The sequence below is a fragment of the Erinaceus europaeus genome, chromosome 12, assembly GCF_950295315.1.
Source record: "Erinaceus europaeus chromosome 12, mEriEur2.1, whole genome shotgun sequence".
Lineage (NCBI taxonomy): Eukaryota > Metazoa > Chordata > Mammalia > Eulipotyphla > Erinaceidae > Erinaceus > Erinaceus europaeus.
Window position 1 is genome coordinate 39666568 of NC_080173.1, and position 12650 is coordinate 39679217.

A 12650-nucleotide genomic window follows, 5' to 3' on the forward strand; every position below is an offset into this window, starting at 1 on the left:
CTTCCATAAGTGTTTAAAGTACATTGCTAAAAAATCAATGTTGAGCACAGGAGAGAGTGCAGCCTGTTAGAGCACCAACTCTGAGGCCCCAGAGGCTGAAGGTTCAATCCCCAATACCACCTTATTGTAGAACTCTCTTTCCTAATAAAATCAATTTAAACAATGGTGAAGTTGATGTGAACTATTTAAGAGAAGCTGTGTGTGTGTGTGTGGGTGGGGAGATAGCGTAATGGCTATGCAAAAAGATTTTCATGCCTGAGGCTCCAAAGTCCCAGGTTCAATTCCCTGAACCACCATAAACCAGAGCTGAGCAGTGCTCTGGTTTAAAAAAAAAAAAAGGAGAAGAGGTTATTGTGCTGAAGAGACAGCATTATCTTAACAGTGCAGGTTCTCAAGCTCTCTTTCAGAACTGTGCTGGGAATCGCTGCTGCCAGGTTTCAGATCTCTTCTGGCCCAAATGGTTCCCTTGCCACTAGCCTGTGGAATCATATGTATGGTAGGGTGTGCTCTTTCTTTCAGCAATAGCACTTCTTCCCTGTGTTGTCCCTCTTAGAAGAAGCTGGGGTGGTAGGGTCTGGCCCTGGTGTCACTCTGAGCAACACTGGGCCTCTGGGTTTGCACTAAGCTCTGAGGCCCTCCAGCTCAGTCTCTACCCCTGTCCACTTAACTGGGTGTTGCCAGTGAAGATGAGTTCCCTGGGGTTGTAGGAAGAAGCTTTGAGCAGACAAGACACATGTGGGATTCTTGGAGTATGTAATGAAGGTCCAATGTTTACTGTGTCTGCACTGGGCTCCCATCCTCATCCTGTCACTGTTCTGTCTGTCCTGTCATTCACACCAGAGCTAGCACATCCAGGTGCTTCTTGGGAAATGCTGCCGCAAAGGAGCAGGGCAGCAGCTGGGGCTGGTTATCATAGCCCATGTCTATGGGAGAATTGCTGTGGATGATGGCACCTCCACGCTAGTGGTTGACTGCCACCTGGCATGCTTTCATGGAAACTCCTATGTAGAGTGTTCCCAGGAATGTGTTGAGAGATAGCTCAGAGTGGTAAAACTGCATATACACAAAGCCCCAACTCTACACACACAAATATATATCTATGTATATGTGTGTATACACAGACACACACACACACGTTTCTGAGGTTTTAATGAGTCACCCATACATGTATCTCCATATCTTTGTGTGAGTATATACACACACATATATGGATAGCTGAGGTTCATCTCTATGCTACCTAGTATCTGATGAGGTTAGCACTTAACAGTTCATCTCTCGTTCTCCTGTCAATGGCTACCTGACTATCTGCAAATGTTTGCTGCCACAAAACAGTGCTGCTCTGTGAACGCATGTCTCTGGGGCAATGGGTACCCAAGTCTCTCTAGAGAAAGTTCCTAGGAGGGAGGGTTGACAGCATAATGGTTATACAAAGAGATTCTCATGCCTAAGGCTCTAAAGTTCAATCCCCTGCACCACCAGAAGCCAGAGATGAGCAGTGCTCTGATGTTTCTCTCTGTGTCTTTCTCTCTCTGCATCTCTCTCAAAAATAAAATAAATAAATAAAATAAAATACACTAAAAAGAGAGAAACAGACAGACAGACAGACAGACAGAGAGGGAAAGAGACAGAAAGTTCCTGGGAGTAGACCTCCCTCCTGGAGCCAACGGACACTCTCTGCATTGTGTCTGAAGGATGCACTGTCATCCTGTGCAGAGATAGTTTCCTCATCCTAGCACACACACTAGGTTTAGCTGCTACCTCTCTACCCATATTCACTGTGAGTATAAGACAGGCATAGGGAGTTAGGGAAGAACAGATACGGCTTCCGATCCAGACCTGGGGCAACACTACTACACACAAGGCCACAGAGGAGGGTTCCAAATAGGGAGCCTAGGAGCAGATGAAGATGTGTTTATTATGTACATGTCCCATAGGTGGAATTATATGAAATGTGGCCTTTCAAATCCAGTGTTTCAGTTCTTTTTACAGCTGAGTAGCTTCCTATTATGTGGATATACCACATTCTACTCACCTGAGGGCATGGGTTATTGGGCAGGATGGCAGTGGTGTACCTTGTGGGGCCAGTGTAAAACTGCTGAGGACATCTGTGTACAAGCCCCTGTGGAGCCATGTTGCCAGCTCTCCCAGATGCTCACAGAGGAGTGTGACTGCCAGGCCATACGGGGACTGTTTTACTTTGTGAGGCAGTCAAAGCCAAAGGCGGGTGACACTTTTTAAGATACAGAACTAACAGAATAGTGACATGCAGCTGCATGCCACTAAGATGACAGGACACACTGCTAAAGGGGACGCTGCCAACGCCCATCTGGGAGCAGACACGTGACTCTATGAGGATGGCATTTCTGACACACAGGCCAAGCAGCAACAGAATGAAAGGATGGGGTGGGGCACTGAGGACAGGAGCAGGAAGAGCACTCAAAGCTTCTGGCAGTGATGAGATGACTAGGGAACTGAGTCTGGGTATGGCATGGGGAGGGTCAGGAGATGAGACTCAGCCCCTAACAGCCAAATACCAATGTGTGTGTAAGTGTGTGTGTGGGGGGAGGTGGGCACAGACTGAAGGGGCAGAATGGGTACCTTTAACTCAAAGGCTGTGGTAGACGAGTTAGTGGGGCAGGCATGGTGCATGGAACAAGCCAAGGGACAGCTGGTGCCCCAAGCCAGGAGGGAACACAGGGCTCTGGTGTTCTTCTTGGGAGAGCCTGGAGAAAGTAGGGGACAGTGGGGACAAGGGGAAAAGTCAGAGGAAGCAAGTTAGGCACCAAGGACATCACTTGGGGGAGGTTACATGACCCCAGGAGGTTAACCTGTTAACCCCCAGCACTGACACACTCCCAGGAAAGAAGTGGATGAGGACAGTGACCATCAGTCAGCAGGGCTGGTGGAAGACGTCACAGGATACATCAGTGTGGGGGAGGAGGGAGAAATGCCTCCATCAGCAAAGACAGCAGAACCCAAGGATGTGGAGAGAAGCTATTTTGGGGCTCTGTACACCTTGATTGTGGGGAGAGGACACAAGGAAACCTCCAGACTCTGCCTTATGATCCACATCTTCACAGCACACCCCATCTATCTTTCCCCAGATCCCCAAGCCCACCATGGCTCTGCCCTGACAAGCAGGGTCCTGCACCAGAGGACCACCTGCTGCCCAGCTGGGAGCCACGGCCTAAGAGCTGCTCCAGCTTCCGTTCCCCCTACCCCATCCCCCTTCCTCCCACAACCTCTGACTATAAGCTCTGGGACACAGGGCCCGACTGTCTCCGAGTGGTTGCCGCCTGGCATGATGCCTGGCACACATCTGTCACAGAGATGAATGACTTCATAGGGCAATAAGTCCACCCCCCCCCAACCTCACCAGGAGCTCTGCTCCCCAACATCCCCTGCTCAACCCCTTAGCTTGGAACCTGGAGGAGAGCAGGGTGATAAAGCATAGCCCCATGGGGACTGCTACTAAAATAACTGCTTGGGGGGCCAGGTGCCCATCTGGGAGCAGTTACACAATTCGTTGAGAGCACCTGTTACAATGAGCAAGGACTGGTTCAAGCCCTCAGTCCCCACCTATAGAGGGAGAAGTTTCAAAAGCCATGAAGCAATGCTTCAGGTCCCCCTCTTCTCCCTCTCCCCCCTACATTCCCTCTCAATGAAGAAATAATAATAGGGTGGCGCAGTGGGTTAAGCGCACGTGGCACAAAGCACAAGGACTGGTATAAGGATCCCAGTTCGAACTCCTGGCTCCCCTCCTGTAAGGGAGTGGCTTCACAATCGGTGAAGCAGGTCTGCAGGTGTCTGTCTTTCTCTCCCCCTCTGTCTTCCCCTCCTCTCTCCATGTTTCTCTGTCCTATCCAATAACAACATCAATAACCACAACAATGTTAAACAACAAGGGCAACAAAAGGGAAAATAAATAAATATGAAAAAAAAAGAAATAATAATAACTGCTCAGCTTCTCTCCTATGACTCATCAGAGAATCTAAGCTTCAGCGTTAGGAAAGCACAGCACAAGAAAATGAACACAAGCAAGCTGTGTAAACTGAGGCAGGCCCACTGAATCCCATGCGAATTGGGGACCTTAGCCTTTCCCTCCTCTACCCCCCAAGGAGAGATGGACAGACAGACACAGACACACACACACACACACACACACACACACACACACACAGACACCCCACCCCACAGTAAAGAAGACGAGCAGAAGAAAATCCCCATGGGGAAGGAAAGGTTCCAGAATTGATTTCATGCTAAATTTAACAGGCAGAAATAAACAGTGATTTTTGTACCAAGTAATCTTTCTAATTCCTGAAAGATTAGAGGTATGCAACCCAATGTCAAAACACAGAGATAGAAACTCAAGTTGTTATCCTTCTGGGTTTATCTCTACTACCCAAATGGCCATGTTCAAACACTGTTTACATCACCATTGTCCTGCTGAGTTTATTTAGAAAAACTGTACTGAAGGGGTGTGTTCCTTCAGTGGTGATAACTGTGGTGGTGATAACTGTGTTCAGATCAGTCCCAAGTCTTAGGAGGCCAGAAGGCACGTCAGTTTAGAAATCTCAAGCTGGGGAAATAGCTCAAGCAGACAGTGCACTCATTGCTTCAGTGCTGTGGTCTCTTTCACTCTCCTTCTGCCTCTCTGTATTTAAAAAATAAATAAATAAGGGGGCTAGGCAGTAGCGCAGCAGGTTAAGCACACATGGCACAAAGTGCAAGGGCTGGCATAAGGATCCCAGTTCGAGCCCCCAACTACCCACCACCTGCAGCGGGGTCCCTTCACAAGCAGTGAAGCAAGTTTGCAAATGTCTATCTTTCTCTCGCCTTCTCTGTCTCCCCTCCTCTCTCAATTTCTCTCTGTCCTATCCAACAAAAACACCAATGGCAACAATAATAATAATAACAAGGGGAACAAAATGGGGGGGGGGTGACCTCCAGGAGCAATGTATTCGTAGTGCAGGCACCGGGCACCAGCAATAACCCTGGAGGCAAAAATAAATTAATTAATTAATACTCCTGCCCCATAAGCCTGAGGCACTCACTTCCAGAGATAGTCACCAGCCCTACCCCACCCCCCCACCAATCCACCTCCAGCCTCCCTCCAGGCTGCTAGGGTGGGTGCTTTCTGGGCTCTTGAGACCTAGGGATGATCCAGGCAGGGCAGGCCTTCAGCAAAACAGGCTCCAGGGCCTGTTCCTCGGAGAGGATGGGCTCACCTGCTACTGGGAAGATTCAGTGAAGTGTTAGCTGTGACTGACTCAACACTATGTACCACAACTCTGCCCAAAAGGCCTGTGCTGGGTAAGGAGAGGGGATGAGAAGTGGCACCAGGCTACGTCTGCTCCAGAGGGGAGACACCGCCCTGCTGCTCTCAGACTCCAACCAGCAATTCTGGGCTATTCCTTGAAAGAGGCCTTCCACCAACTGGCTTTTCAGGTCAGCCCATTGCTTCAAGTAATTTCCACCAGACAAATCCTGCTTTATGAAGAACTTTCCAGAATAACCTAACCATATGGATGCCCCAGGGACATTCACTGTTCTTCTCTCTGGTGGCCAGTCTTCACCAAGTATTTCCAATTCACCTCCCTCAGGAGCCATCAGAAAATGGACTGTCCTAGCCTCTCTGATACCATGGTACCAGTCAAAAGATGTGATGGAAGTGTCACTTTCTATAAAATAGCCTAAAGCCAGAGTACAATTCTCTACATTCTCTTCTCAACAGGGTGATGATGGGGAAGTCGGTCTAAAGAGGCCCTCTCATAGGCTGGGGAGACGCATAAAGGTTATACAAAAAGACTTTCATACCTGCATTACCAAAGGTTCGAGGTTCATTCCCAGCACCACCATATGCCAGAGCTGAGTGATGCTGATAAAAAAAATAAAATAACTAAATAAATATATTAAAAAACAAAAGACCCCCCCTATCCCAAGAGAGAAGAAGACATTCACACACAAACTTGTGCACCAATGTTCACAGCAGAACTACTAAGGAGTCTATGAGGGAAAGCAACTCTGTCCATCAATACGTGATGGATGAATAGAACAGTCTATTCCATATAGTGGAGTACTACTAAGTCTTGAAAAGGAGTGCAGTAAGGATACAAGTTACCACATGGAGAAGCCTTGAAAACATGCCAAGTAGAAGAAGCCAGAAAACACAATGTCAGACTAGGCAAACCCATAGGAAGAGAAAACAGCCTGACAGTCACCTGGGGCTAGGGGCAGCCAAGGAGGGTGGGATGGCTTTAACAGGGATGGATGTTGTTTCTCTTGGGTTGATGAGATGCTCTAAAGAAGATTATTCTGATGGCTACATATACCTCTAAATTTATTATAAATTCTTGAACTATTTCAAATGTGTGAGCTCTATTGCTTGGCACAGACCACAGCTCTGGTTTACAGTCACAGTTTGAATCTTTAAACACAAGACACTGAGGGGACTAGAGGCACCAAGAGAGACTTGAATGATTGCTAGCCTGAGGATATACCTACACTCAGGACCCTAATGATACTTCAGTGGGAGAGGGCATGCCCTGCTTGCAAGGAGCCCTGAAGAAAAAGCAAAGCAGTGCTCTAGTATCCCCACCACCACCACCACCAAATATATTCCTTAACATATTTACAGCTTACAGGCAGAAAAGACAGCATAGACATTATACAACAGACTTTCATGTCTACAGTTTCAAGGCCCCAGGTACAATCTCTGACATCAGCATAAGCCAGAGCTGAGCAGAGCTCTGGTTAAATTAAAAAAAAAAAAAAGTTAACAATATTTATACACCTTTCCCATATTTGGGAGCTACTCTTTTCCCTGATCCAGCTTTCTAGCCCTTTTTCCAGCCATGACATCATCTCTCCCAGACAATAACTTGGGTCCACCTGCATATCAGACTCAGTGAAAAAATATATTCACGGACCCTTTGGAACATAACTAAAATAGGCCTACTATCTATAAAACAAGAGACCCCCAAATCTGCAATATTCCAGCCTTTAGGTTCATGATTAGTCAACAATTTGTTTCCCTTTACATGTTTAACTCTTCTTTCAGCCACCAGGTTCCAGATGCTACCATGATGCCAACCAAACTTCCCAGGGCAGATGATCCAACCAATGTGTCCTGGAGCCCTGCCTCCCCAGAGCCCTGCCCCGCTAGGGAAAAAGAGAGACAGGCTGGGAGTATGAATCAACCTGCCAACGCACATGTTCAGTGGGGAAGTAATTACAGAAGCCATACCTTCCACCTTTTGCACCCCATAATGACCCTGGGTCCATACTCACAGGGGGTTAAAGAATAGGAAAGCTATCAGGGGAGGGGATGGGATAGGAAGTTCTGGTGGTGGAAACTGTGTGGAGTTGTACCCCTCTTATCCTATGGTTTTTCTCAGTGTTTCCTTTTTTTAATTAATTAATTTATTTTTATTTATTTTTTTAACAGAGCACTGATCAGCTCTGGTTTATGGTGGTACATGGGATTGAACCTGGGACTTTGAAGCCTCAGGCATGACAGTTGCATAATGATTATGCTATCTACCCCTGCCCACATTTATTTATTTTTCTTTTATTTATCTCTGCTTTTTTATTGTTGTAGTTATTATTGTTGTTGTTAGACAGGACAGAGAGAAATGATGAGAGGAGAGGAAGGCAGAGGGGGAGAGAAAGATAGACACCTGCAGACCTGCTTCACCGCCTGTGAAGCAACTCCCCATGCAGGTGGGGAGTTGGGGGCTCGAACCGGGATCCTTATGCTGATCCTTGTGCTTCGCGCCACATAGTGTTTCCTTTTTATAAATAAATTAAAAAAAAAAAAAGATCTATTAGGATCTTTTGCCCACAAAGTGTATGTGTGTGTGTGTGTGCGCGTGCGTGCGTGCGTGCGTGCATATGTATGTATGTATGCATAACATGAGCCTTCCAAAACTATAGATAGTTCATAGAAAATGAGGATACCTGGGAGTCGGGTGGTAGCATAGCAGGTTAAGCTTGCTCCCCACCTGCAGGGAAGTCGCTTCACAGGCAGTAAAGCAGGTCTGCAGGTGTCTATCTTTCCCTCTCCCTGTCTTCCCCTCCCCTCTCCATTTCTCTCTGTCCTATCCAACAATGATGACATCAATAATAACTACAATAATAAAACAAGGGCAACAAAAGGAAATAAATAAATAAATAAATAAATTTTTAAAAAAAGAATGGTCCAGGAAGTAAAGTAGCACAGTGATAAAGCTTTGGACTCTCAAGCATGAGGTCCTGAGTTCGATCCCCGGCAGCACATGTGCCAGAGTGATGTCTGGTTCTTTCTCTCTCCTCCTATCTTCCTCATTAATGAATAAATAAAATCTTTAAAAAAAAAAAAAAAAAAGGAAGAAAATGAGGATAAACAATGTCATGAACAACTCAAGAAAAAAATGGGAAAAGACTTGTCCACAGGAAAACATAAACAATCCTTAAACATGACAGCATGCTTCAGGAAAATGTAAATTCACGCCACATTGAGCTCCTCTGCATACCTGGTGGGCTGGAAAAGGGCCGAACACTTGCTCGCACTTTCTGCTGGCAAGGTTGTGGGGAAGCTAGTGTGCCTCACAAGTGGTGAAGCAGGTCTGCAGGTGTCTGTCTTTCTCTCCCCCTCTCTATCTTACCCTTCTCTCTCAATTTCTCTCTGTCTTATCCAACAACAATGACATCAATAACAATGATAAAACAAGGGCAACAAAAGGGGGGGGAAAAGTTAACAGTGAATTCTTCCCACACCATCTTAGGCTGATACCAATGCACTTCTTCTTCTCCTTTTTTTAAATCCAAATTGTGTTTCTATGAATCTCAAAGGGAATTGTTTTTTTAAAACATGCCCCTGACTCAAAGATCAATGTGTTATAGAAAGACGTTTCTTTTAAGAGAGACGTTTCCACCTTTTCAGATTTTAAATGGATTTTCCTTTCCTCCCACATGAAAACAAGCCCTTCACAACAGCCTTAATGTTCTGACTGAAAGGCCCGCCTAACCACCCCCAGCCAGTGGTGGGACACAGCACATAGTGGCCAGCTGCGTGTGCAGCCTGCAGTCTTCCCAGAAGGATCATGATACTGGGACAAACTCCATGACCAGACAGGTGGGATGGACACTGGTAGGCAGGGCACCAGGGCCCACTTACAGTAGCCCCAAAGCAGCACCTCTGTCTTCACAGCAACCAACATCCAAGGCCCCAATAGGACCCAACACACCAAGGGCTCTTCTGAGTGACCCCATCTAGCCAGCAGGCTGCACCACTTGCTCTGGCCCCTCTCGTGAAATAAATGAAAAAATAAAATCTTGTTTATTAAAAAAAAAAACACAAAAAAAAAAACAGGGAGAGTGCTTTTAAAAGTGCCAACAAGTGGGCCAAGGACATATACAGCTCAATGTCTTAGAACATGATATGTGTCTGAAGCCTAGGGGCCTCCTGGTTCAATCCCCAGTACCACCATAAACCAGAGCTGAGTCATATTCTAGTCTGTTTCTCACTCCCCCTTTCTGTCTCATAAAAAGAAATAAATGGGGTGGAGGGTAGATAGCATAATGGTTATGCAAACACTCTCATGCCTGAGGCTCCAAAGTCCCAGGCTCAATCCCCCGCACCACCATAAGCCAGAGCTGAACAGTGCTCCGGTTAAAAAATTGAAGGAAGGAAGGAAGGAAGGAAGGAAGGAAGGAAGGAAGGAAGGAAGGAAGGGAGGGAGGGAGGGAGGGAGGGAGGGAGGGTCGGGTGGTAGCGTAGTGGGTTAAGCAGAGGTGGCACAAAGCTCAAGGACTGGCGAAAGGAACCCGGTTCCAGCCCCCAGCTCCCCACCTGCAGGGGAGTCTCTTCATAAGCGGTGAAGCAGGTCTGCAGGTGTTTATCTTTCTCCCTGTTTTCCCCTCCTCTCTCCATTTCTCTCTGCCCTATCCAACAACACTGACATCAATAACAACAATAACTACAACAATAACAACAATAACTACAACAGGTGCAACAAAAGGGAATTTTTTTTTAATTTTATAAAAAAAAAAAAGGAAAGAAAGAAATCTTAAAAGTACATAGAGTGGGAGTTGGGCGGTAGCACAGCAGGTTAAGTGCACGTGGCTTGAAGTGCAAGGACCAGCTTAAGGATCCGGGTTAGAGCCCCCAGCTCCCCACCTGCAGGGTCATCACTTCACAAGTGGTGAAGCAGGTCTGCAGGTGTCTGTCTATCTTTCTTTCCCCCTCTATCTTCCTCTCCTCTCTCCATTTTTCTCTGTCCTATCCAACAACAATGACATCAATAACAATAATAACTACAACAACATTTTTTTTAAAAAAAGAGCAACAAAAGGGAAAATAAAATTAAAAAAAAATTTAAGTATACAGAGTGCAGGAAGGGGTCAGATTAGTTGCAAAGGCCATGTTTTAATTTTCTCCTTGTATATACCTGGGTCTTCTCAATAATCAGTCTATGGAAAATTACATTATGCATAAATTAAGATTCAAGTAAGGGATTTGGGTCCTGAACGTCCCCAAAGATCTTGTCACAAAGCCAAGCCACCACAGACAGGCCTGAGGTCTTCAGAGCATAATCTCCAGTCATCGTACCCCACCCCTACCCATCCATCCTGGGTGAGGAGTTGAGGCTTCTGTGGTTCTGACCAGGAAAGGGGCCCCCACAAGCTTCCCCACAGGTTACCACTGACAGGAAAACCACTGGAAGCTATATAAACCTCTCCCCCTTCAGTCTCCCTGAACTAACACCATAGGCCCTCCTGTCAGCTCTCTTGCCAGACTCCATGCTATTCATATCTTTAAGTCTGTCTTGTTAAAAGTTGGGAAATAAGTTAAAAGTTGGGGGCTACATGAAATAGAGCACATATGCACATGTATCCATAAGTCAGTGGAAAATATATACCTTAAAGTAAAAATGCATAATAGTTTTCTGTGACTCAATAACTGCAGCAAACAAGTAGGAAGACCTAAAAAGACACCATAAAGTACTTAATCAAATAGTTTCTACTCAGACCTAGATACCCTCCTTACCTACTTCCTATTTCACTTCCTTCAATCACTCTAAGGCTAACACTTGTCAAATAAAGTGAGGACTACAAAAGCTGGATAAGGGCAAGAGACTGACATACTTTAATGTTGGCTCTCTTGGTCACTACCAGGCCACCCCATCATCCGGGGCCCTAGTCAGGGAATCCTGGAATTTCCACATAGATATTATAGGCCTAGACCTCAAACAGATTCCTCTCTCCACCATCACTGGTCATCTCCATCAGGAACAACATCAGGACCTGCCTCTGGGCTTCTATAGGACTGTGCCCTCAATGTGGAACAACAATGGTAGGGACTGACCCACTCTCCAAAGGGAGGTTAGGTCAACATACTCTGCCACTCGAGGAAGATGGGTCCTTAAATGAGTGCATCCTAGAATGTTCCTAGCTATGACCACAGAATTCGAGCTCAGACCCACAGGGACACAGAAGTTACACAGGCAGAGAGTCGGGCGGTAGCATAGTGGGTTAAGCACAGGTGGCACAAAGCACAAGGACCAGCGTAAGGATCCTGGTTCGAGCCCCCGGCTCCCCTCCTGAAAGGGAGTCGCTTCACAAGCGGTGAAGCAAATCTGCAGGTTTCTATCTTTCTCTCCCCTTCTCTGTCTTCCCCTCCTCTCTCCATTTCTCTCTGTACTATCCAATAATGACATCAATAACAATAACTACAACAATAAAACAACAAGGGCAACAAAAGGGAATAAATAAGTAAATAAATATAAAAAAAAGAAAAAGAAAAAAAAAGTTACACAGGCTCCAGTGTTGAATATAGGCCCCAGATCAGATAAAAGGGGTTTACAGTTAAAGATATTTATATATTTTTCCCATATTTCAGACCTACTCTCTTCCATGATCCAGCTTTCTAGTCCTATTTCCAACTCTGACACCATCCCCTAGATGGTAGCTTTAAATTTTTATTTATTTATTTATTTTTTACCAAAGCACTGCTCAGCTCTGGCTTATGGTGGTGTGGGGGATTGAACCTGGGACTTTGGAGCCTCAGGCATGAGAGTCTCTTTGCATAACCATTATGCTATCCACCCTCTGATGGTAGCTTTAGCCCACCTGCATGTTAGCTGTCAGACTGAGGCAAAAATTAGTAAAGTCATAGGCCCCTTGGAATATAACTTAAATAGACTTCCTAGCTTTTTCCAAAAGAGACCCCAAATCTCACCTGCTATATTCTTACCTTTAAGGTTCCTGATTATTAAACAATTTGTTCTGCTTTATATCTTTTTTTTATTTTATTTATTCCCTTTTGTTGCCCTTGTTTTTTTTTATTGTTGTAGTTATTATTGTTGTTGTCGTTGTTGTTAGATAGGACAGAGAGAAATGGAGAGAGAAGGGGAAGACAGAGAGGGGAAGAGAAAGATAGACACCTGCAGACTTGCTTCACCGCCTGTGAAGCGACTCCCCTGCAGGTGGGGAGCCAGGGTTCGAACCGGGATCCTTATGCCCGTCCTTGTGCTTTGCGCCACCTGCGCTTAACCCGCTGCGCTACAGCCCGACTCCCTATACCTTTTTTTTTTTATCTCTTTATTGGGGGATTGTTTACAGTTGACAGTAAAATACAATAGTTTGAAGACAGGACTAGATCGACTTTG

The 12650-nt window shown here is 45.8% G+C and overlaps 1 protein-coding gene across 6 annotated transcripts in view; it reads right to left on the bottom strand.

Moving 5' to 3' along the window:
* Positions 1 to 12650, bottom strand: part of EPN2 (epsin 2) — a 76667-nt gene that overhangs the window by 41292 nt on the left and 22725 nt on the right. For 2 of the 6 annotated variants that reach the window (XM_060203188.1, XM_060203189.1), the window contains one exon: positions 5818 to 5878. The exons of the other annotated variants lie outside the window; for them this stretch is intronic. The gene's annotated coding sequence lies outside the window, so the exon portion shown is untranslated. The remainder of the gene's footprint in view (positions 1 to 5817; positions 5879 to 12650) is intronic. 6 annotated transcript variants of the gene reach the window in all.